Source organism: Aythya ferina, assembly GCF_964211825.1.
Source record: "Aythya ferina genome assembly, chromosome: 4".
NCBI lineage: Eukaryota > Metazoa > Chordata > Aves > Anseriformes > Anatidae > Aythya > Aythya ferina.
In genome coordinates, this window is record NC_140300.1 from 39,977,680 (window position 1) to 40,001,705 (window position 24,026).

The window sequence follows — 24,026 nt, forward strand, 5'->3', positions numbered from 1 at the left end:
CTTGGACCAATCTGGCTTCCCAGAGTTTGACAAATAAGTCCATGAACAGAGAACATAAATACTAAAGGCTGGGCACTCCAAATCAGTCCTTATTTATTGGAGCTGTGCAATAAAGACAGACCTTTAATGCCTTTAACAATATGCAATGACATTTGAAATTGAGTATCACCTTACTATCCATTCACTCATTACACAGGAAGATGCTATGGCAATAGTGCTACTTTCACAAATGCCTAGAAAACTCCATCATTGCTGAGGAATTTTTGTCTTTAACCTTCATCAATACAGGCTTTAGGGATAGGAGGTCTAGTGTGATGTATGCTTTCCTTTCTATCCTAATTAAGGAGAAGGGAGAGAGAGAAAGGTGTTACAGGTTCCCAGAGGGCTCTGAGGTTTAGCCCCTACCTATCTATAGCTCAGAGCCCTCCTACCTGGGTGCTGGTTTTCTGAGCACAGGAGACTGAGCAGAGAAGCCAGAAGATAGGATAATTTAACCACAAATACTTCTTTACTTGAACCTTTATATTTTAAACAATTCCTGATGTTCAATATCCACACACATGGTTATTCTAGAAGCAGAGCAATTAGCTTTGATCTTTACATACAGCCACATGAGGAAAATCATAAAAAAGGGAACAACATCTTTTTTCCTGTTTTCATATCCATGAAACATAATGCATTGGTATGAGTGATGGTTTAGGCTATTAATCAAAAGCACATGAAAAGCCTAAGGAAAAATTACTTTACATGATACTATTTTGCTTAAAGAAAAAAAAAAAACTCCTTGATAAATGTTAATGTTAAATGCTGTCGTAAGACCTACTTGAGGATTTAACCTCAAATGTATGATAATATTTATGTTTGTACTTTAAAAAATAAGAAAAAGCAACACCATACCATTGCAGCATTCTCCACGATAAAGGATTTGTTCCAGAACTAGTACAGAAACAAAAAAAGCTTGATGGAAGTGAGCTGAACTCCTGTATGCAGAATCTATCGAGCTGTTCAAACAAGTAAATTCTCATTATATTACAGACTTTGCCACAGAATAAATGTAAGCATTCCTTGTAAGTATTTGTGTTTCACAGGTGAGAAAACAGTGTTTCATCAGAAGATATTATTTACATAAAGTCTTTCACGTACAAAGTCTTCTTAATTCTTGCAATACTCTTATTTCTAAGGTCTACAGGATTTTACCTTCAATTAATGGATTTTCAAAGCCAGCTGTGGTCACATCACAAAGTTCTGAGAAAACTATTAAAATCTGCTGCTGCTGCATGGTTGTTAATAAAGACAAGTTATCTTTACTTACTGCATGCAAGCAATGCCATTCAGACAGCAGGATCTACCATGCCACCTACCCATCTATACCTATGCCAGGAGACAGGATGAAGACACAGGATTCAGCTGTGGAGTTCAATCCCATCAGGGAAATGCTTCCCTTGATATCTGTGGCTGGGTGAAAGGAATGGCCACCCGTACTGAAAGGTTATCTACTCATTTCTCAGCAACACAGGCTATAGCTCAAGCACAGCTGAAATCTGTGGCCAGCTCCATTTTAAAAAGAAAATCCAAGTCATGCCACATCAGACTTTTGTGCTAGAAACCCCATTTCTGGATGCAGGTTCCACTTTTGTTGGATTTGCAGTTCCAAGCTGCTGGATTTGCCACAGCTTCTCAGCTAACTGTAACAACGCATTTGGGGGTCACAGCCTTGGGTCTGCACTAAACTAGGTAATGAAGCAGCTTGACTTCTCACACCTCAATTCCTCTATGGGGGAAAAAAATCACTAGTTTCTATACCATTTCTTCATTTTATGCAAATCATCAGTTACTTCATCACTCGTTCAAAGAGACACCGCAGAAGCCACCAGTTTACTGGAATTGGGCTGCCACATGCAGCATAAAGGCATCTTTAGTGTATAAAGGACAAATAAAATACCCTCTGCAGGTCTGCTATCAGCACCTCTAAAACAAACTAGCAGATGGAAAGTGTAGCAGTCTCTCCTTTGCTGAGCCAGTCACTGCTGCACTATTGGAAGTCCTCTAATCAGATTTGTTCATATTCTTTCCAGGACTGCTGAGTCTCGTCAGCAAAAAAATGTTCAGAAAATGCTAACATTCAGCATTTTACGGTCAATTTGGTGTTTTCATTTGAACTACCTTTTTCAACCCATGTACCTTCCTCTATAACGTGGGGAAGGGGGGGAAGAACAAAAGAAAAAAACGTACTGACTAACCTTGAAAATAAATTTGTTAAGTTTCAAGAACACCTAGGAACTCGTGAGGTTGGGAAGCAGCAAAAAAGCTCGTACATATATTCTGACCTTATATATGCTTTGAGACAGACATCTGCTTTGTAAGTTAAGGACTAACAACAACAGAAAAGGTTGGGTGCTGGCAAAGCAGCACAAGAGAAGTCAAGGGCCTTGCACAATTGGGCTGGGCAGGTTCCTCAGAGTCATCATATGAACACTTCAGCCACCAGGCCACACAGGCTACTCTAATTTCCCTAAGAGAATAAGGGGGAGAAATAAACATAGAGGTTGTAAAAAATTAACCAGGGCATTTTGAACCAAACACGTCACATGAAGCAAAACAAAAGAGATGAAGTCCTATGGGTCTCTCTTTCCATCCTGTTCTTGTTTTTTTAGGAATCCCATCATCAACAGTCACTGAATGCAAAATACTGTAAGAAGAAATGTGTAGTAGCTAGATAGTGTTGATTGGTTACTTGACAGGAAATACAGAAATGCATGCACTAAGACCTATATTTATGAAAAGGTTCAGTACATACTCCTTTAGTAGAATTATAAATGCCAATGTCCTAATAATCCACCCACCTCACTTTTATCCAAGAAGCAGTTGTCTAACCTCTGTCATTCTATTTTTCAGATAGCTACAGAAAAAAAAAAAAAAAAAAAAAAAAAAAAAAAAAAAACCAACCACTCCACCTCTCCATTTTATTTTCTATTTAGTACTGGAAAGAAAGACAAGATAAATATTTTTTGATAGTGCATAATATGAGAAAACCAGGAATATCTCTTCATTTTCCATTTATTCTTATATTCTTCACAGGGATGTCCTTTTTCTCCTGACACAATATGCTATTGATGCTGCATGCAGTGCATAATGTCTGAAAGGTACTGCAGGGTTTAAAAATATTCTTATCAATATATGTGTTTTTTTGGCATCAGCCTCTAATCCTTGGAGTTTCTACTGCCTCTGGAATAACAGTTTTTCCCAGTGAAGAGATGCATTATTATCTAAATCTCAGCAATATCAAACAAAAGAATATGCCACTAGTGCTATGAGAAAGATTAGAAAAAAATAGTAAAAGATTGTATTTTATTTGAACCAGAAAAAGTCTTGCAACAAATAAAAGGGTTAATTTACAAAACCAAGTTTTTGGTGAAAAAAGAATAAAAAAATCAGAATCACTCATATATGATGGTATAAATACATAGAGCCTGTGGATTCCTTTCTCTTACTGCCTGCTATTTCCTGGACTGTTTACACCGTATGTGCTTCAACTGCTGCCTACGTTTGGATGAAATACACAGCAAGAATTCCCATATCGTTCTCTTTTCCCTCTTGCCACCTGTCACAGGCTTCCTCCTACACACAAAGTACCATTAGTATCCAGTATGCTTGCTAATTTCCTGTCAGGCAGCTCCTGGGATTTACTTGAGAGTTAGAAGGAGGAGGAGGAGAAGTAAAGAGCTGCTTGTTTTCCAAGCTTCTTTTCATCCAGGTTATTTTCCCCATAGGAAATTATGCCTACTGGACTATCTAATTGGACCCTCTCTCCAAATGTAATGTGGTAAAATATAAAATATTACAAATTAATGCAGTAATAGTAACTAGCAGCAAGTGAAATTAGCTGCTGCCCATTTGGCATCGACTCCCTGCCTGTCCTGCGATCCGCTCACCACAGAGGAAGACTTGAGGCTGCTTTGACGGTGTTGCCCTCTGGCAAGATGTGGTCCAGCAGCTCTCATATCACTCAGAAAGGCTTGGAGCTAAAACACAGGGCCCATTCCCTGTAGAAAGCAAGAAAAAAAAATAATTTAAAATAATAATAAAACAAAGAAACAAAAAAACAAAGGTCATACAGAAGAGGTTAAACAAAACCCTATGAAGCCAAAGCCTTTAAAATTGGTGGTGTTGAGAGGGACAACATTTACAAACTGACCAGAGCCCTGCACAGTATCAGCTGCCAAAGGCCAAGAACAGGAAGGCTTCAATCACTTCCCACTCCAAGGTCTACTGAAACTGAACAAGACAAATCAGACAGGGAAATGAACCTAGATTCCTTACAAAGCATAAAGTAACTTAATCTCTTTTAAAAGTCACGTGAAAAAGCTCCCCATCCATTCCCAGAGTAGGAATCGGCGGTTCTGATTGATTTATTCATTTTCCATACATCATTTTTAAAAGTGCTGTGAGACCACAGCCAAGGTGATGCCACTGGTTAACTATGTCTATGCAGAACTTAGGAGATAAAATGATTCCAACATCAATCTCTTTTTCCAGTTTCTTGCTGAAAAACACAGCAATAAATTGCAGACAGTTCACTGCAAGGCTAAGATGTAACGTTGTAAAAACTTCTATAAAGCTTCAGTACCAAATTTAACTCCAGTGATAGGCTGTATCACAGGGTCCTATTGCTGTGGCAGGAGATGGCTGTGGTAAATGGCAGCAGCAAATCAATTAAAAGTTGCAGTAAATAGCACAATCCCTTAAAAGCCTTCACTGCACCAACATGGTAATGCTCAACATCCTATTTAGAAATAGGATATGAATACCTTGCAAACACATTTTCAAGCTTTGCTTAAGGATAGAACATAACTGAGTAGTAACTATAGCTGAGGAGGTTTAAGTAAGCTTCACAGAGGCTTTGTTGTAAGAACGTTTACAGCATTGCTTTCATACCCATACTTTCACATATAATGAAATACCAACTGCCCGTCTGAAAGCCTGTGCCCACTGTGAAGGGTGGCACTGCGTGTTCAGTGGAAGCAACAGAGCCCCTGAGGCAGCAGACAGGAGCTGGGGAGCACGAGCAGGAGAAGCAGAGGTGGGCCAAGGGCCAGATCCTGGCCCTGCACAGCACTGCCATGCCACAGGCCACTGCCCCAAAGAGCCAGTGCTGTCCTGGGTTACGGCTGGCAGTCCCAGCAGAGAGCCACATATCTGAAGGCACACAGAGCTGTGCATGTACACACACCTCTCCATGGCGGATGCTCTGGAGCAGCCTTGTTCAAGGTTTCATTGAGACAAGGCACGACATCAACACCAGCCTGGGGGAGGCCTGAGCGGCAAGGAGGTCATTCTGCCCAAGCCAGGCTTTTGTGCAAGGAGTTTATGCTTCTGGAGTTTATGCTTCTACATCTCTTACCTGTTGCATCAAATAACTATTAATGAAAGAAAGAGCAGGCAGGAATGGTGGAGCATAGCCTGCTTCTGCTGTCCAGAGGCTGTGTGTGAACACTGTTCTGCTAAGGCCTGCACACAGCAGGAAGTATTTTGTCCTGTGGTTCACACAGGACCTGAAAGATTCAGGACACAATTTCTGTACTTGAATGCTAGATGGAAATAGAGGATGACATGTTAACACCGTTAATCTGAGATAAGCATACGTTTATATGATGTTTTCCAAGTAAAGGCAAGAGTATAATTATGTGTGATATTTGTAGTTTGGATGTTAGAGAACTAGCACCTTATTAAAGATGATTTATAAACTTAGAGAAACAAAACCAAAGTGATCTCAATGTTTTCAAAGACAGGTCTTTGAGCTGCAGACAGTTACACAGAGCTCAGTATCAACAAACCCCACACTAAGTCCCTATGAACACTCCTAAAAACAAACAACCAAACCAACTTTACAGCTTGCACCAACAGAGGACTCCTGCTCCCAGCTAATGTAAGCACGCTATTTGCTCCAGAGTCTGCTACAAAAGAACACAACTGAAAAGATGAAAAGAACTCCGGATAAAGTTTCATCATCTTTCATCTAGATGTGGAAAATTATGGCCAGCTAATAATCATGAAATGAATCATGTTCCCCCCCCCAGTAGAGGGCCTCTTATATAAATAAATAATAAACAGTATCTGATCCTGGCAGGAACGTGTGCCCCACACCGTGCCCTGTGCAGCACTCTCTGGTCCTTCAGTTCTACAGGCAGGAGGCATGTTCTCCTGCATGCTGGAAATAGCCCATGTGCAGGACCAAGTGCAAATACATTAAAGGCTCTGGAAGCCCATCTGCAGATCTCTCTTTTACTGAATAGCAGAACAAAACAATAAAACACATTTCCCTCGTTATCATGAGCATCAGCCCCGCTGGAATTTAATGCACTCATCCCTTTATGCATTACAAAGTTTACTCCCAGCTTTGGTGGAACAGATGGGGACAATACAGAATTAAACAGAGGGAGAAATCACAGAGATGACCACAGGCTAACAAGGCACATGCAAGCATGCACACGTATATATTTTATAACCTCAGTACATCCCACACTGCCAATTACTCATTTAAAGATTTGGCAGCAAAACCACCAGTTACAATGACCACTTTTTTATTGCATTCGTTTTTAAGTTTAATACATCTTTTTCACAGAAGTGTGAGCAATTTAAAGACCCAAAATTCCAGCATGCTGCAATGGAAACCATTTTCTGTGTGCATCTCTGCAACACCAAGAGCAGCACAACCCCAAGAGCAATTGGAGCCTTTGTGTACAGCTACAGTAGATCTAAATATATACTCACACCCTTTCTAGGCAATTTTTCTGTGACAGAAATTTAGGTCATAGGCTTACCCGTTTTAGATTAACAGCTTCTGTCCAGTTCCTTACAGAGCTACCAAGGATCCAAGGGCACCATGTTGAAGACTGTGTCATTTAAAAACGATTTTAGCATAGAGGCTAAAACATTAAAATTGAGAGCTTCTGCTTGTGCTTCTAAAAGTGGCCATCACATGTCACACCTATATATTAAAAATACATTCTGCCACTAACAAGCAGGGAATTAGGAATAGCAAAATTGGTACATAAGTAAGACTGGGGGAAGGAGTAAACCATTAACGTGGGGTTTTGGTGTCTTGATGTTGTTTTTTTGCTTGTTTAAAGCAGCAAGGCAAGAAATAATGCTGATATATTTGTTAAGATTGGGTTTTTGTGTTTTGGGTTGTTTTTTTGTTTTGTTTTTGAACACAACTCTGTATTAATGGTGGGACATAAAGTAGCAAAGATATTGTCTTTCTCCTCCTAGGGAAATATACCTGTTAGATACAGACACATGCACCCAACTCATATGCAATTACGTCTGCCACTGCCCTGCTACTTGTAGGCTTGCCTGTTGTTCCTCAATGCAACCCCAAGACTTGCTGCTATTGTGTCCTTCCCTGCTGCTCAGACTAGCATTCGGCAGCATCTCATCAGCACTGAACTCACACCACCACCAAAAGCTCTCTCCTCCCCGTGACAAGGCTGCCCTGAAGGATCTCAAAGCACGTGTAGGACTCCCCCAAGGTCTCCATATCATTTCTCACCTGAAGGGCATCAAAGGACTCAAACCACAGGGAGAAGAGAAGGGCACGTGCATGAACAGCTCTCTTGTGAACCCCTAAAGCTATGGAAAATGCCAGAATATTTTATAGCTAATGAAATTACATCTTTTCTTTTTTTTTTTTCTCCCTAACATAAAGGCATTCCACAAACAGAAGAGAGAGCAAACAGCACAAAGCTGAACACATTCTGCTTTGAACTTCGTGAGCATTTCTTGTAGAAACAGCCAGTCTACGCAATCCAAAACCTTATAAAATCTTAATTGGGCAAAATTAATTAAATGCATCAACTAAACACATGAATAGTCATGTATTCTGTGCACAAACTAGAATGAGCATATAAAAATTATGTTAACTCTATATGCTCTAGATGTTCACAAAATTTCTATATGTAATTATCCAATTTGTCATGCTAAATGTGATATAAATTCCATTTTATCTAAAATGCATTACAAAAGCCATGTTTCTGTGCCACAGTATAAAATGATACAGCTTACATTTTGCTTTCCTTGCATTTCGTTCTGGAAATAATTTGAGATTCTACGGTAAAAGGATTTAATGCAACAAGTTTTTACCTCTTAAAAGTGTCACACAGTTAGAGAGATCAGAGCTCTAGAGGTAAACTTTTCAAAAGCATTTACGATTATTAGCTTATCACTTTTTAGGACCTCCAAATTCATACCTGTCACAAATACACTTTGAAACAATAGCAATATCCTCCTCTTTCCTTTTCAAATGCTAAAGTGATGCTTTATAAAACCTTTTTGTTCTGCTCAAAAAGAAATCAAAGTAAATAAGAAGAAATGTGTAGGTCTTGCACCACACTGGTAGCAGGACTGAACTTGTTAATTTGATGAATTGTCACTGTTAGGCTATAAAGTGCAGAAAGTGTCTGTGGCATACAGTAAGAGGAGTTCTGGAGTTTACAACTTCCTGCTACCGCTTACTTTGAAAACCCACAGTCAGCAGTAACTTTCATGCCAGAAAGCTAAAACTCACATTATTGTTTTTCATAGTCAAAGGAGGCGATAATGTGACTGCTATTAAACAAGGCTACTTCTCTTTCCCTTCACAATTCCTACAAAAGCCAAGACAAATTATGTTTTCCATACTATCCTATAAAGGCACAATCCCAACCCCCCCTCTAGTAGCCATACAAATCCAAACAAGTGTACTATTTGAAGTCTTAAACATATGCTTCTTCTCATGATCAGGATCCTACACATAGGAAACTTGACATTCATTTTGGTATACTCACATTTTTACAGCTACAATAGATGGGCAGTTACTTTGAGCTAATATGTCATGGTGAGAAGTCTACACTTTTAGTGTCATTTACATAAATAAATGTAGAATATGGCATGATCCACACCAGTCACAAGTTTGCTCCCAAAATATCCAGGAATCTCAATTCCTGCCAGACTCCTTTTTTCCTTACCCTGCAGCGGACAGTTTTCTAAACAATTCTAATTGATTCCCATCTGCATTGAGCACAAGTATTTGACTACTTCTCTATAGACAGATAGCTGGCAATAAAAATGAAGCCCGTTTCTCCTTTCCCTTGTGTATTTTCTTTAATCACCTCCATGACCCATCTGGCTTTATTCTGATCTTCTTATAAAGAACACCTTTGAGAACAGCTCCCAGAATCTACCCGCACATTTTGGGGTAATGAAAGGGGGCCTGTGTTTATTTCTGCTCTGTCAGTGTGTAGTGCAGCAGTCCTTACTACCTGTTGCTTCTATCGGCAATCCTCAAAAACCACAAACACCAACTTTTCTGTGTTTAAACACAACTTATGTACCTCATCTCGCTGGTAATCTGTAAACAGACAAAATGCAGGTTAGCTGGCTACATGAATTTCCCCATTACCATCTTCTCTGTGAATCAAACTGAGATTCACAGATTAAGCATTACAAAACCCAGTTCCTGTAAGGACACCTGGGTGTGCCTATCATGTCCCAGCCACACGGCACAGCTATGCAGCACCTACCAGGAGTTGGTCAGCTATGCTATGTGCATGTCCCTGCCTCCCGCCAAGAAAGATTAAAACTGAGGTTCAGGGCTTGTCCTGAGCTCAAAAGAGTGCCCTGGCATGTGCTGTCAAAAGTGGTAAGCACCTGAAAATAGAAGAAAAGGGGGAAGGATAAGTGTGTCTTTAGGAAAAAAATATTAAGGTCATGGGACTTACATATTTTTTCCAACAAGCAACAATTTGCACACTGGCGATACAATGGTGTGGGTATTGAGCCACATTAAGAATGGGCCTTCAGGGCACCTTTTCTCTGTCTGTCTTCTGATGGAAATCAACGTGATATATACACACTGCACAGGTTGAATTGCATCCTCCATTTTGTGAGGCAGCAAATACCTTCTTCATCGATTTCATCTCATCTTCGCTTTTTCATTTTTTAGAAAACAAGGGCAGTTGCATGTTCCAGCCCCTGAGAACATTATGCTGCCACAATGATACAAGAATCAGATATAAGCAGCTTGAATCCCCAGACATCTGGAGCCTTCTTTCTGCTCAAGTAAAGACAAGCAAAATAAGATTGAGCTGCATCGCCTGCTGCATGGCACATGCAGTGATGCGAGATTATCACTTCAGAGCCCTATTTTTGTCAGCTTTAGCTGAACCCTAGTGTTATTTGCTTATACATCTTGTTCTATGTACAGTGCTTGAGAATGATTTAATGCACAAGCATTATTAATAGTATCTGGAGGCAGTTGTTTTTGCCTTAAAGAGTAATTAAATGGGTGCTGGACTCGTTGGGGGAATTCTGATCTTAATCCAGCAAAGCATCTTAAGAGGTTGAGGCTTCTCGTATGTTTAAAGCTGAGCATATGCAAAAATATTTTGCCAGGCTGCAGCTTTTAATAGCTCCACATACGTTTATAATTAACATTCTGTGATTATTTTTCATTATTGGATTTTTGTGAAAACTGCAGGAGACCTGACAGACCTGTCATCATCTGCAGTCACTCAACAAAAAGAATGAGGCAAGCCCATATTAGTGACATTTAAAACCATTTGAGTCTGGTAACAGCAGAAATCCAAGCTGTAAAGGAGACGATTTTACAGTGCCTGCTCAATGAAACAACATGGTCGTGGTGGTGATCAGAGTAGCTAACTACAGCAAGAGAGTCACCTTGCTAAATAGCTGGATGCTACCCAGTACTAAAATTACCAGGGCTTTCACTTATTTACTTAGCTGGTGATCACTGATGGGATTTGTCCTTTGGAGTTTTATGCAAGTTTGACTTGAAGTTGTACTTATCGCTGCCCTGAAATGAGAGCCCAGGAAGGACAAATGGTATGTGCCTCCTGCTTCCCTGAAAGAGGGGGAGATGCTTGGGGAAACCCAACCAACTCCCTCCATCTGAAATGAATTTTTACCTTTCCCTTCCTCCTTTTTTTTTTTTTTTTTTTTTTAACTATATTCCAATGAGCCAAGTATCAAGTTGACAGGTTTGCCCCAAATCAATACATGCAGCAAAGATGCAATGCACAACTGTTGTATATACACACACACTGCAGATGGAAACGGGATTCCAACACCCATAGGAATTCATCTCCTCCACTTAATCTAGCCAGCAGAGGTAACAGAGGAAGCAAAGGACTTCTGCACAACTTTACAAAGGAAGAATGTGCCCAGGCTTCCCCAGAAGCGTACAAGTTGCTGGCATGCAGGTCATCCCATCTTTGCTGCAGCTATTAGATGTACTGATCATGGCAAAACAAGCAACACCCCTCAGGGCAGCCACCTTCTGAATCAAGGTCTCAGAGGAAAGTCTGCTGCAAGAAGAGTCTCCCACTTTGCACAACCCCATGGTTACTTCCACTGTTAGACATGGGGAGGAGCTGGGACAGTGCCATGGCACAGGGAGTGCACATGGGGAGACTAAGTTTACTACCTTCACTGCAAACAATAGCCATGAAAGCACATGCACACCTTTTGTTTTACAGTACAAACTGGGAACATCCATCTGTATACTAGAACTCTTCTCTTACATCCTGCCTACCATGCCACACAAGCTTTCAGTGCATGCATATTGTTTAAAAATAAGCAATTCCATCCAAAGCAGTTCTTGTTACCAAAGTTATTCCAGTTCTGTTCAGCTACATTCCTCTCTCTCATTCGTACAGAAAGAGGGATCAGCACAGATGGAAAATTGGTGCAAGCACATGGTAAGGTAAGCATGAGAAGCAAAGAGAAGGCTTTTGAGGGAAGAGAGCTCTCTACCTCCATCTCTTGATCAATATGGGGAGAGACATAAGAAAGGCACGCAGCAAAAGTTTTGCTAACTGCCTCCATTACCAGCTCTCTGACAAGGACACAGAAAAAAAAAAAAAAAAAAAAAAAAAAAAAAGTTCAATTTCTAGTTAAATAGGGGGTAATTGAATCTTGTCCTAATTGTATATCTAAAGGTCCACACAACTTACTGTGATGCGAGCCACCACACAACAACACAGAGGGCAGGATGGTAGAACTGAAATCACATCAAAACCAGAAGGGAAAGGCGGGAGGCATGGCCAGGAAAGAGGCCCTGGGTCTGTTGGAGACTTCTGTATGTGTTGATTTCCTACCATGGTGTAATCACAGAATTTATTAGGTATTGTTTCCCAATAGTTCAGGAGCAGGAATGGGAAGAAGCCTTATTCCATACACCAAGGGAAGAGTTTCTAGGAGCTAGTACTTTTAATGCCATCAACATCCTGGAATAGGACTGCACAAATGTACGTTCCCCTCAGAATTACCACATCATTGAGACCAAATTACATGATTTCATTACCTGTATAACAACCTGAGTGAAGTCAGGTGTAAATCCCAGTTTCCGCTGTTGGATTTACCTGTAGTGCAGCAATCCCAGCTCGGGAATCCTGATCCTCTGTAAACACCACAGACAGAAGATGCCAGCTCCAACAGCAAAACCTGCCCAAAGAAAATATTTCCCTAGCCTAATGTTTTGATCTCAGGCCATTACAAGTGACAAATTACAGTCAGAAACAAGATTTTGGAAAGCAATGTGTGTGTATACTTTTAACCTTACAAGTCTGAGCAGAAATGAGTGTTTTACTGGCCAAAATAGATAGGGAATGTCTGAAAACAATAAAAGGTGCATCTCGTCTTATGCCTCACTCTCCAAAGCCCACTTAATAACAAAGATAAATACTGAAGTGTGATATACCCAAGTTAAAAATAGGGTACTGCAATCTATAGGATTTTGTTCTCATAAGCAGAAAAAAAAATAAAATATGTTTTCATATGTTTTCCAGTTCATGAAGCCAAGACAGAAGAAAAAAACAGTAACAGCATGGGATGCTGGTCATCTTTCAGCGGAGAAGTTTATTTTCAAGTGCGCTAATATACATAGACATTCAGGAATCCAGGGAAGGAATCCAAATAAACACATCCTGACTGAAAATTGAACCAAAAACTTTGGATACACAGGGAAAATATATTGAACTGATAGAGAAACACTCAGATTATGTGGTCATGCATAAACCCCTCCAAGGCTCTGTTTCATCTTTTGATCATTGTAGGCCTTTTAGCAGGGCTCCATCTCACATTAATACCAAATCTAGGAACTTTGTTGTTTTAAGAACGGCTTCTTGGTGCCAACCAGCTAGAGATGTCCAGCTCTCTAAGGAAAAAGACATCTTAATCATCAGTCAACTCTGATCTCCGTCTTATTGACATGCAGAAAAAGAAACCCTCGCTTTTAATAATAGGGCTTCCTTTCATGCAAAGATAGCGGAGGCTTTCAAAAGATAAATAATTCATGGTCTTCCAAGCTCTGAGAATAAATTTGTTCCTTTCCTGTTTTGCTTTCCTTCAAGATATGACATCTTAGGCAAGCAGGGGGAAGGAGACTGCTCTTTGCTTCTAAGGATATAAACACACTCAATGTTTCATTCCCCACTGCTACAAAACTATAAGATCAATAGACAAGCGCTGAAAAGCTTTTCCCACCAGGCAGAGACTGTGCCATCTAAATAGTCTCTCAAAAGATATAATCTCACAAGCAGCAGCAACAAAGGAGCATCCGATGCATGGCTAGGGAGCATGCTCGGGATAATCTCACATGGGGGACAGCTCCACAATAAGACATCAAGTTAATTAAGCTTGATCATATCAGTGACTGGTGACCTGTAGCTCTGTCTCCATTCTTTTAAGTTTTATCTGAACTCTAAGGGGATACAGGGAAAGTTGTTTTACTTACTATTGTGACATATTCTGTAAACAAGAAAAAGAACTGTAGGATGAATAAAAATGCAACATACTCCAGCTGGCAAGCCAGGCTGTGTTTCAACAGGCCTAGCACAGAGGAAAAAAAAAAAATAAAAGATGTCCTGAATAGAGCTATGTCCAGTTTTCACCAGGGGGTGACAACACCGGCAAGCTAAGCATTGGTGCTCAAAACTCAGCAGGACTGCTTCTGTGCACAGGAGTCACTCTGTTCTCAGTCCGATTGCATTGGCAAAGGATGCAAAATTCAGCTTGGAGACAGTTCTCTTGTCTCCTGTTTGTAGCATGGCAGAAATCACCTTGCTTCAGGTTTATTCATGAACCATAAGAAGTGGAGGCATGAAGATAAAAGCTGCCATCTGGCCAGGCCAGGCCAGCTGGAAGCCCAGGAAAGCATTTCTCACAAGGAAGGAGGTGATCCTGGGGGATGATGAAGACCAGAACAAATATCCCTATCCAGCCTGCGGGACTATTCCTTAACCCACACTTTGTTAGTCTTCAGTCACAGTTCACATTTATAAAGAACGGAGGTTTCCATACTTGCTTTTAAGAGCTCCCAAAGCATTATGCAGACAGGTTGTTGCCAGCAGCCACAGAATAGCAAATGTAAACACAGTTCTGCATATGACAGAGTAATATTTTCTAATGATAATTTTAAGCAACTTATCCTTCTTCAGGAGACTGAAAGCACATTAATATGAATGATTTGCTGACCGAAAAGGGAGTAGTGTCATTTGAAACTTATAGCTGCCGAGTGCAAAGTAATGTTGGGGAGGATGGGGAATGAAATGACTGTGTAAGTGATAAGTCATTAATTTGCACCTCAGTGCTTAGGATGAATTATTTCCTGCAATGCTGACAAGAGAAGCCATGAAAAAAATCTCTGCCAGACATTTTTATAATGACTGTTATTGTCAGCACTTCTAATCCAGTTAAGAGTCTACTCAAGTGATGAAGGAAGTGAAAGATAAGGCTTCCACAAACACAGGCCACCCTATGAACCAGTTTGCTGACTCAGAAACAACTGTATCAGTGTATGCAGGTATCCACAAAATCACAGCTTTAAAAACACGGCATTATTAAAGAGGAAAAAGCAAAGAAAATCCAATGACTGATTGCAAATATTTTGCATGACACCTACAATCATGTTTCTGAAAAGCAGTGAGGCTTGAGGACAGAACAGAGAGGAGAGCACTTGAGTGACAAAATGACACCCACAGCTGCTTTATCTGCAAGCTCTGGGAGGAGTTTTGGATACGTTATTGAAATGGTACTGAAAATGCATTCAATACTCTTCTTCACAGGAATTCCAGTTCCAAAGCAAGGGAGTTATACCAGCTTTAAGGATTTATCTTCACCACAATGTGCATGCTCACGTGGTGGAAGAAGAGGTGTGTGTCTTTGCTGTACCCTATTCACTCCTTGTCCATTTGTTGGCTTTGCTCCCACCAGCACAGCAAAGGTGAGGGGAGAACCCAGCAAGGCCAGATTAAGCTATTTCACTCAGCACACCGTACACGTTATTGATCAAGTATAATGGTAGGTATTCAGCTGCAGTCCTACCAGCTTTGGTCCCATTGAGTACGATACAGCTAGGCAAAATCTTATTTCTGCCAACTCTGCATTGCTAGGACTACGATACAACTACTACCCACACCAACTACATTGAAATTAGTTCAGGTAATCCTATCCCTACAATAGCCATTAAAATCTAAGTGCATCCCCTGCCTTGAAGACAGTGGGTCTACAATGCCCAGCACCTCACCAATACAGTCAAACAGCCTCAAAAATCATTCTTCTCCTTCAGCAATTTAAATGTCTGTGTGTTTTTATACACACACACACACACACACACATATATATGTAACACTGCTTTCTTAACTAGTACAATAAAAACATAATAAAGCAGAAGCTCTGCTGTGTGCACCCATCAGCACAGTTTTTCAGCCAAATCTTTGTTCCACATTTTTTGCCAACGTATATGTGTCTGTCAGGAACGTGATCTGGAACCAGAAGATGGACGTCAGGAAAAGCTGGCAGGGAGGACACAAGCTGTGGCAAAACTCCACTCAGGCCACCCAAGTTTATTCACTTAGAGAGTAGAAATAAGACAGGCTGACAGAAGTACAGCTTTATCACAGCCTTGCCATGTATCAGATGTGCCATTATAAGCTGAATGCTGTTATAGATCTGACCTGAGCAGAGAAGTGGAGCAATTCATGAGAAATTAATTTCACCAGATGACTAGAAAGGCCTTTCGCTTCCCAAAGAAAGCACACTTTGTCAGGTCATTGGGGCTCAGCTAATTAGAGCTGCTTCCTTCTCTTCCAGGAATGAACGTATCAAGCAAAACTGGTTAGAAGGAAAAAGTTTTCAGAGAAGAAAAGGTATTAATTTCAGACTCTCAACATTATTTTCTGTCCCCCATCCAAATGGGTGTCGAAAAGGAGGGGGGACGACACCACACTTGTAACCTTGGTACTGAAGTCTGCAGAGGTCAGTACTAGATACACTGCAACTGCTGGTTCGCTGTCTGTGCAAAGGGCCCTTAGCTGCTCCTTGTTTTTCAGGACTCCCAGCAGCTTAGCCAGCACCCCAGACAAAAGACTGCCATTTGGGTAGCAGCTGCAACACATCCTGAGCTTGCACCATGCACACCACAGGCTCTGGCTACGTGGACACCAGCAGACCTGCACTTCCTACAGACCTGCAGTTACAGCTCCAGCTTCTTTCCCAAGTACAAGCCATGCACAGTGCAGTTGGCCTGCTGATGCCATGACTTCATTACATGTAAACACATTTTTACTCAGGATTTCTCAAAGGAAATTATGGAAACGTCCTGCTGTACAGCCCCTTCAATCTCCCTAACTCTCTCTCTTGAGTTTGGATCACCCTAGTTCAACACACACTCTTAACACATGGCCATGTTTGTACCATCCCCTAAAGGATGCTTTTCCTGGGTTCACTTCATGTGTCGTTGGGTGCCTTCATTTCCCAAAGGAGGAAAGTCTTTCTGCAGTTCTCTGTTGAGGACTTTGTTAATGCAGTTTTACACAAGTAGGGCAGGGTGTTTTCTATCAAAGTAAGGCCAAAACGTCCACAGTATATCACATTCTGTAGTCTTGGTTTCAAGATCAATAATGCCATGGCCCTTGCATTTTTCTCTGGCTTTTTCCAATGTTTAACAGTTTTCTTCTTACGTTACCAACTGATGACTGTTTCTCCAATTTGACACTGTACTTCCCTTCCAGATCTCATCATTTCTCTCCTAAACTGCTTTTGCCCCAGCCTGCAGCACATCATTGTCAGAAAAAACTGGCTACAACAGCCCCGGGTAGCCAGTATCCAGCACTGTATCCGCTTCCCTCAGATCCTTCATGGTGTAGAAATTCTTTCAAGTTATTGTCTGAAGAAGTCTTTTTGTGTTAACTGTTCATTCTACAGAACTTGTTTTAGGGTTTTACTCTCAGAAGGCACTCAGGGTTGAGAAACAAGTGGCTGTGGAAGAGCAGGTCCACCTCTCTCTGCTGTCGTATCACAGAACAAGTTTGTCCCTATTTCATTGCCTAATCACCTTGTTGTCTTTGATTAACATAATTGGGTTGCACTCTTTCTTCATACACTTACATTTATTCAGTTGAAAATGACAATGTAGAGCAAGCTTTAAGACAACAGGTTTTACTACTCAGGATTAAGCAAGCTAACAACAACAACAAAAAAAGGAGTTTCTCTGCCAGGAGTTATGGGACTCCAGAGGGTATTTACAAACTGCGCTGTTTCTGGCTGCAACTCCAGGCCATACCCAGAGCCAGCTGAAGCCTGCCCTGTGCCTCCTGCCAGCAGGACCCTAGGCAGTCTTTCACTGATAATTTAACTGTTTCCAAGATCAAGCCAGACCTGGAAAGTAATTGATTCCTTGTGTGCTAGAATAATTAAAATAAGCAAAACTGAGGGCTTTCTGAACAGCTTTGAGGGACTTGGAGCCCTTTGCCTGAAACTACATTAAAAATAGTTTTGAAAATATTTAGACAAACTAAAAAAAAAGTCCAGAGCATTTCTCACAAACAATCTATAAAAGCCAGTTATTGTTTGCCTTAGATCTAATCAGTTAGTCCATAAATAGCGAGAGTTTAGACTAACTTTAATAGAATTATAGTGAATTATTTCTTCTTTATTCTCAGATTTATTGCTCTTCGACTGTAAATCATCTGCTCTCATGCTTCATAAAAAAAACTTACAGGAAGAGAAGAGCAAAACTAAAACCTTTATAAGCAGCTTAACTAGTTCTTATAGAGATCTTCTAGGGTTTGAATTCAGTTGGCTTGCAGGGTGCACAGGCTGATCTCTGAAAATAAACATGTTTCAGAATCCTTCTTCAAGTTCAGACCAATCCTTCAACTTCAGTAAGATTTTGGATGTATGAGAAACTCAAACTTGGTTCTCCCATGTATGTGCTTTATAAGCATCTGCAATTAAAGAGGGAGGGAAGCAGCTTTACACGACTACCTTTGAAACATGCCATTACAGCATTTAAGGGAGAACAGAGAGAATCCATGCCCTCAGGCAGCAAACACAAACAAAACAAGGGTTATTTAATGGCTGTGGGTTTATTTCAGTTTCCTTCTAAAACAAGAATTTTGTGCTGTGGTTCCTGTGTGGACAGCAGCACCTGGTCATCAGATGTTACTGCAGGCTCTAGGCTGGTTTCCAAAATACACCTCAGCTGGGTATAAAGTGTAAACCTGATTTATAGGCTGTAAATGCAGCTAGAAAATGAGCAGCTTGGTTTTGATGATGTTCCTAACGGCAGAAGGTAAGAAGAGTCACTGGCTAGCCCCTGACGCACTTGCAAAAGATGCTATAATGACTTGTTGTGCAACCCACAAAAGGCCCAAGGACATTTCAAGAGGGTGCAGTTTGTCCCAAAAAGAACACGGCGGCACGCTGGCAGGACAGGCAGAACATGAGGGGGGCCAGCACAGCTTCAGCACTGCCGCACACAGCAGTTTACCTCATTTCTAACAAGCATGGAAACAGCAAAGAATTTCTGCTTAAATGAAATCCTTCAGCCCTGTTAAACTCCTTTCCTTTCTAGGGGAAAGAGGGAAGGGCTGCACCCTGCTCTGCAAAGGGGCATGCACAAGGCCATCCTTAGCAGTGTTTGACGCTGCAGAAAACCCTGCTTTGGACTGTGGGCCCACCTCATCGAGTTAAAGCTGAACATTTAATGAGCACAAGAACTAAAACCACAAGGTGCATTATTCAAAATCCAGCCCAATTCCTACACAGCCATCGTCACTCCCCCAGCACCGCTGTACAGCCCCCAGGTTGTTAGAGCCCCAGAGAATCCCCATTCTTGCTAGCATGAGGCTTTTAAACCTATAGCTCTCATATACTTAAGGCCAATTTTATTATTTCCACAGCTGAAGGCTAAGACATCAAAGGGGGGCTCAAAGATTAAGCTTTCGTTGGAGTTTACACAGAAGGAGCAGGATTGTGAAGAATGCTCTTAGTCCAAGTTTCTTCACAAATTGAGAAGCTGGTAATTTTACAAGAAAACTGAGATATTTTTTCCTAGTTTTTAATATTTCAATACAAAAATGATTTCAACTGAAGCATTTTCAAAAGGGTAGGGAAGCAAAAGGAACTGAACAAGGAGAAGCAGTAAGAAACAATTACAAAAAAAAAAAAAAAAAAAAAAAAAAAAAGTAGATGATTTAAATAAATCTATTAATAGTTGCACTAACACTTGTAGCTGCTGGCTTCCAAACCTTTTCCCCCAGATAGCCTTGAACCTGAAGAAAATTGCACAACTTCACATTTGGAGCAGCCTCATTCCACACAAAGGAAAAGGCCAGCTGAAAATGAGAGATACCGATCTATTTACATGGATTTATGCAGCAGTTCAAAGGACCCTGGGATGGCACTGATAAACATGCCCTGAGGATCGATGCATACTCAGAATAAATTTGGAACATCAGCAGTAAATATGAACATATATTTACTTAGGGACATGGTTTAGTGGGTAATATTGGTGGGGGGGGAAGGTTGGACCAGATGATTTTGGAGTTTTTTTCCAAACTTAATAATTGTATGATTCTGTATAGGGCCCTTACGCTACTTTGTGCAATGGTGAAATCCAATCTTTCAAGATGGAAAGTTGTGGCGATACCTAAGCAAACTTCCTGAAATCTCTAGAGATTCCTGGGTCCATTACAGGCACAAACGGTTAATTGCTATTTGTATAAATGTCTTCTTTCTTATGTTTGATGACAGATTTAGTCAACTGAATAAGCATTTCAAGGGATAGCAACATTTACATTTTGTTTATTTTTCTGTTAGAGAAGTAGCCACCCACTACAAGGGGGATTTTGTGTACTACACAGCACAAACCATGCTGCATAAGAAAGCACAGCTTTGCAGTTAATTATTAGCATATGAGTTGCTTCTTAAAATGGAAAACACAGAAAAGCTTACATTAGCTGAAGCTGGACTTGCTAACCCCAAATCTTTCAATTGATGTACAATACAGCATAATTGTGACAGCATGCACTTGGCCAGCATACAGATTTCTAAACAAGCTGTTAATATATTTATCGAGATTACATTATGATTGATTATTAATTCATTTCCTATGTGACTGAATCAATATTCAGAGTCTAAACTTAAAGCCCCCTGTTAATTATGCAAGAAGATGAATGATCTTATAGGTTAGCTTTGTCAAAACCAGTTGCACCATCTGTCAGAGATTAATTAGGAAAAAATTTATAAGCACAAATGAATTTGTCACATTTACTGAAGAAAAATGACTTAGCTGATGAGGATTATTTTCTAATGAATATAAATAATAAATACAACTGTAACCTCTTGAACTAGACATGAAACTTCATTTCAAAATAAGGAAAGAGACAGAAGTATTAATTCAGAGCTCTGCTAGATTTTCATGAATGCCTCATAAGGAAAATTGTACTAAAGCAGGTTCTTTTTGAAACTGTGCAACCTGCCATATATATTCTTATTTAAGCCTACAATTCTTTCGGGTCCCTTTTGCTGTAATTACTCAGATAACTTCAATCCATGATTAACTGATTGGTCAATAGGTATTTGTGTGCTTGCAGAAATAAAATCATTATTGGCTTTAAAAAAAAAATAAATCAGAGGAAGCCTTCAGAAAAATACAAAGTACTGGACATACAATTTTGCCTGGACTCTTTAAAAAAAAAAAAAAAAAGCAGGTACCATTCAGAAACCAAGGACAGACAGACATTTGCATTGAAGTAAATGTCAAGATAATACTGTTGTTCTTTCTAAAACAAGATTGGAAATTGTGTTTTATCTTTTTAATGTAGTTATTAATTATTACTTACTATTCATATTGCTTTAGCCCATAGCAGATTTGTCTGCTATCTCTTACACAGAGCTGTTTAGATCATTTCATTGATAAAGGTTTTTGTAACAATCACAAGAAGAATCTTAAATTATATTCTCAATTTAATACAAATTCATCTTCTGACTTTCAATTTTCTGCTGGCTTAATCTTAGGGCTTTACTTTTACAGGACAAGGCATTCTGAAATCTCACATTCAATACCGCTTTGAAGACCTGACAAAAATACGGTACTACCACCCTGCTTGTGTTCCATTTTCTTCCAAAAATGCAGTTCAAGTTGTGTATTGTGTTTAATGCCTGCTAGGGCAACCGCTTGGGAGGTACATCAGCACCGACTGCTCCAGGTGCTTCGAGGAGCTGAACAAGTAGGTAATAAACATGACTAGGTGCAGATATTGCAGAACATGTTCAGATAAGGCCATCACAAGCAACCCTCGCTGCAGACCTGCACATCAAACATGGATAGATTCCCCAAATCCAGGCAGCCCGGAGGAACATCGTGGGTTATTCCAGGAGCGCTAAGCGATGCCACTTCTTTAAAAATATTATTTGGTGGGGGAGGGGATGGGAGAATAAAGCTGCCTTTTCCACGTTATTTGCTTTGTGTTCTGCTTTTCTTTGTTGCATCTCCTGAGCAGCAGTACTGACACACCATAGATAGTTATACTTAATGACAGTCCTCTGCCTTCCCACACTGTCCTGTTTAATTAGCACCCATGGTGGCGGTCAGCAATTGTAAGATAAGCAGTATCAACAGAAAAAAAGTAAAATAAAAATAATAATAATAATACTTAAGATTTCTATTAATTTAAAATGTTTCACAGCTACCATGGAATAACATTTACAAAAAAAAACTCAAGGTCTTTCAACAGGATTTTTTTTTTTAATTCCCACCTATGGGCTCAGTTGAACAATTCACCTCTACTGGTTCTTGTATGTTTGTAGCAAATCCAGGCTGCAGCAACAACAGGTCTCCAACAAAAATTTCCAAGCAGCTGGAGGCTGGCCATAAGAAAAGGCAAAAACAAGGACGGCTCTGTACAACACAGTGGGACGGTCTGAAAACGCAAGAGCCGGAGGTAGCTCAAGTGGGAAGAATAGAAATAAATGAATGTAAGAAGGAAGGCAAGAGGAACACAAGGCTCTTTTGTAGGAAGGGAAAGGAAAGGAGTTTGTTTTGGTCATGTAATAATGAATTTTTAATGCACTCTGAGGCAAATGTTAACGGTGAAACCTGTAACAAGCAACCCAGGCCAGCTAAGGCAGCACAAAAGCATAGATGTGATCCTTTCTTGTAGTTCTTAGAAGAAGCACAATGCTCTCAGCCTCAGTGACCATTTACAGGAGTACTAATAATAAGGTATATAAATTGCCATCCTGGTGGTACCGCTGCCTGTGCCTGGGGGTTAATGAAAGCCTTAACCAACTGGAGGACCATAGCTGATGTTAATGACAACACGTTCGCCCTGTTGTGCAATGAGGTGATGTTTGCTACATCTGGGGTTGGACTTCAGGTACACTGTGCACTAGCAAGCATGAGAACAGATGGGGAGAAGAGAGAAAGAAGGTGTTTGTGGCTGCTTAAATTTTACACTGGCTGTGTCCTCAGCACAGTTCAGAGCAACATTTATTTTATGCGGCAATTTGCTCTGCTACCATTTTAGTAATAATCAAACTAGACCATTAGTTCTGCTTCTCGGGGTGGAAGAAAAAACAACAAAGTCTGGCTCACGATACATCTGTATCCACCATCTCTTGCCCCTCAGTCTTCTTCCATTTCCACACATCAGCTCTCTCCTGACACCTCCACCAAGGGAAGATAAGAAATTGACAGACAATTTGCACCATCACATAAAGCCTTATTTCCCAAGGAAACCTGCCTAAAAACACTTATATATAACATGTCTTAGATTCACATACCAACCTGGACATTGGTTACTGCTTCTCAACAAAAGCAAGGATAGACTATAGAAAGAGAACCCGAGCATGTGTATATCCTGTACAGTTTGATCCGTATGAGTGATGCTAAATGAAGGATGAATCCAAATAGAAGAACAGCGAGATCAACAGAATAAATCTAGTGGGCAGAATACAGAGTTTATCCTATTTTTTGCAGTCAAAGGAGACATGAAAACCTTCAGCAAAAAAGTCATACCACACAGTACATTAGAGTTCACAGAAATCTGTTGGATTTCTCTAACCACAGCTCAATATCTGCTTTAAATGGCTCATCAAAAATCACTTTGAGGAGCAGCACAGACTTGTCCAAATCTTCACGGTAGGACAGTAAGAAGGTCAGTAACTCTTATACTTTGCTTTTAAGCACTGATCAGTCTGATCCTTTCAGTCAGTAAGTAGTAAACTTTACTATACACCTAATTAGAAGATATAACAGCCTTGAAACATCCTGATGACTCACTCAAAAAAGCGCCCTGTTTTTTGTACCAAACAAAACAAGCTTAATTCAAGAATTAACTCAAATCATTTACACAGTCCTGTAAATTTCCCACCCTACCTAAAAAGTTTTGTTTGAAACTTACAAATACTAGAGGTAGTATATATTTCATATATAATTTAGGGTCCCATGTACACAAAGAGGCTTAACTTTATATCAGTGAAGGTGGTAGTTTAAGAGAACTAGAAGAAAGCCAAGCACAGCCATAAAAAAAAAAAAAAAAAAAAAAAAAAAGTTTGGTGCCTCATTATTTACCTCATATTTTATGCTGCTCTGGAATACATTAAAAGGCTTTGGTCCTTAAGGCTAATCCTTAATTAAACAATTCTGCCTTTAGTCATCTAACTACCGTGTGTGCCTATTT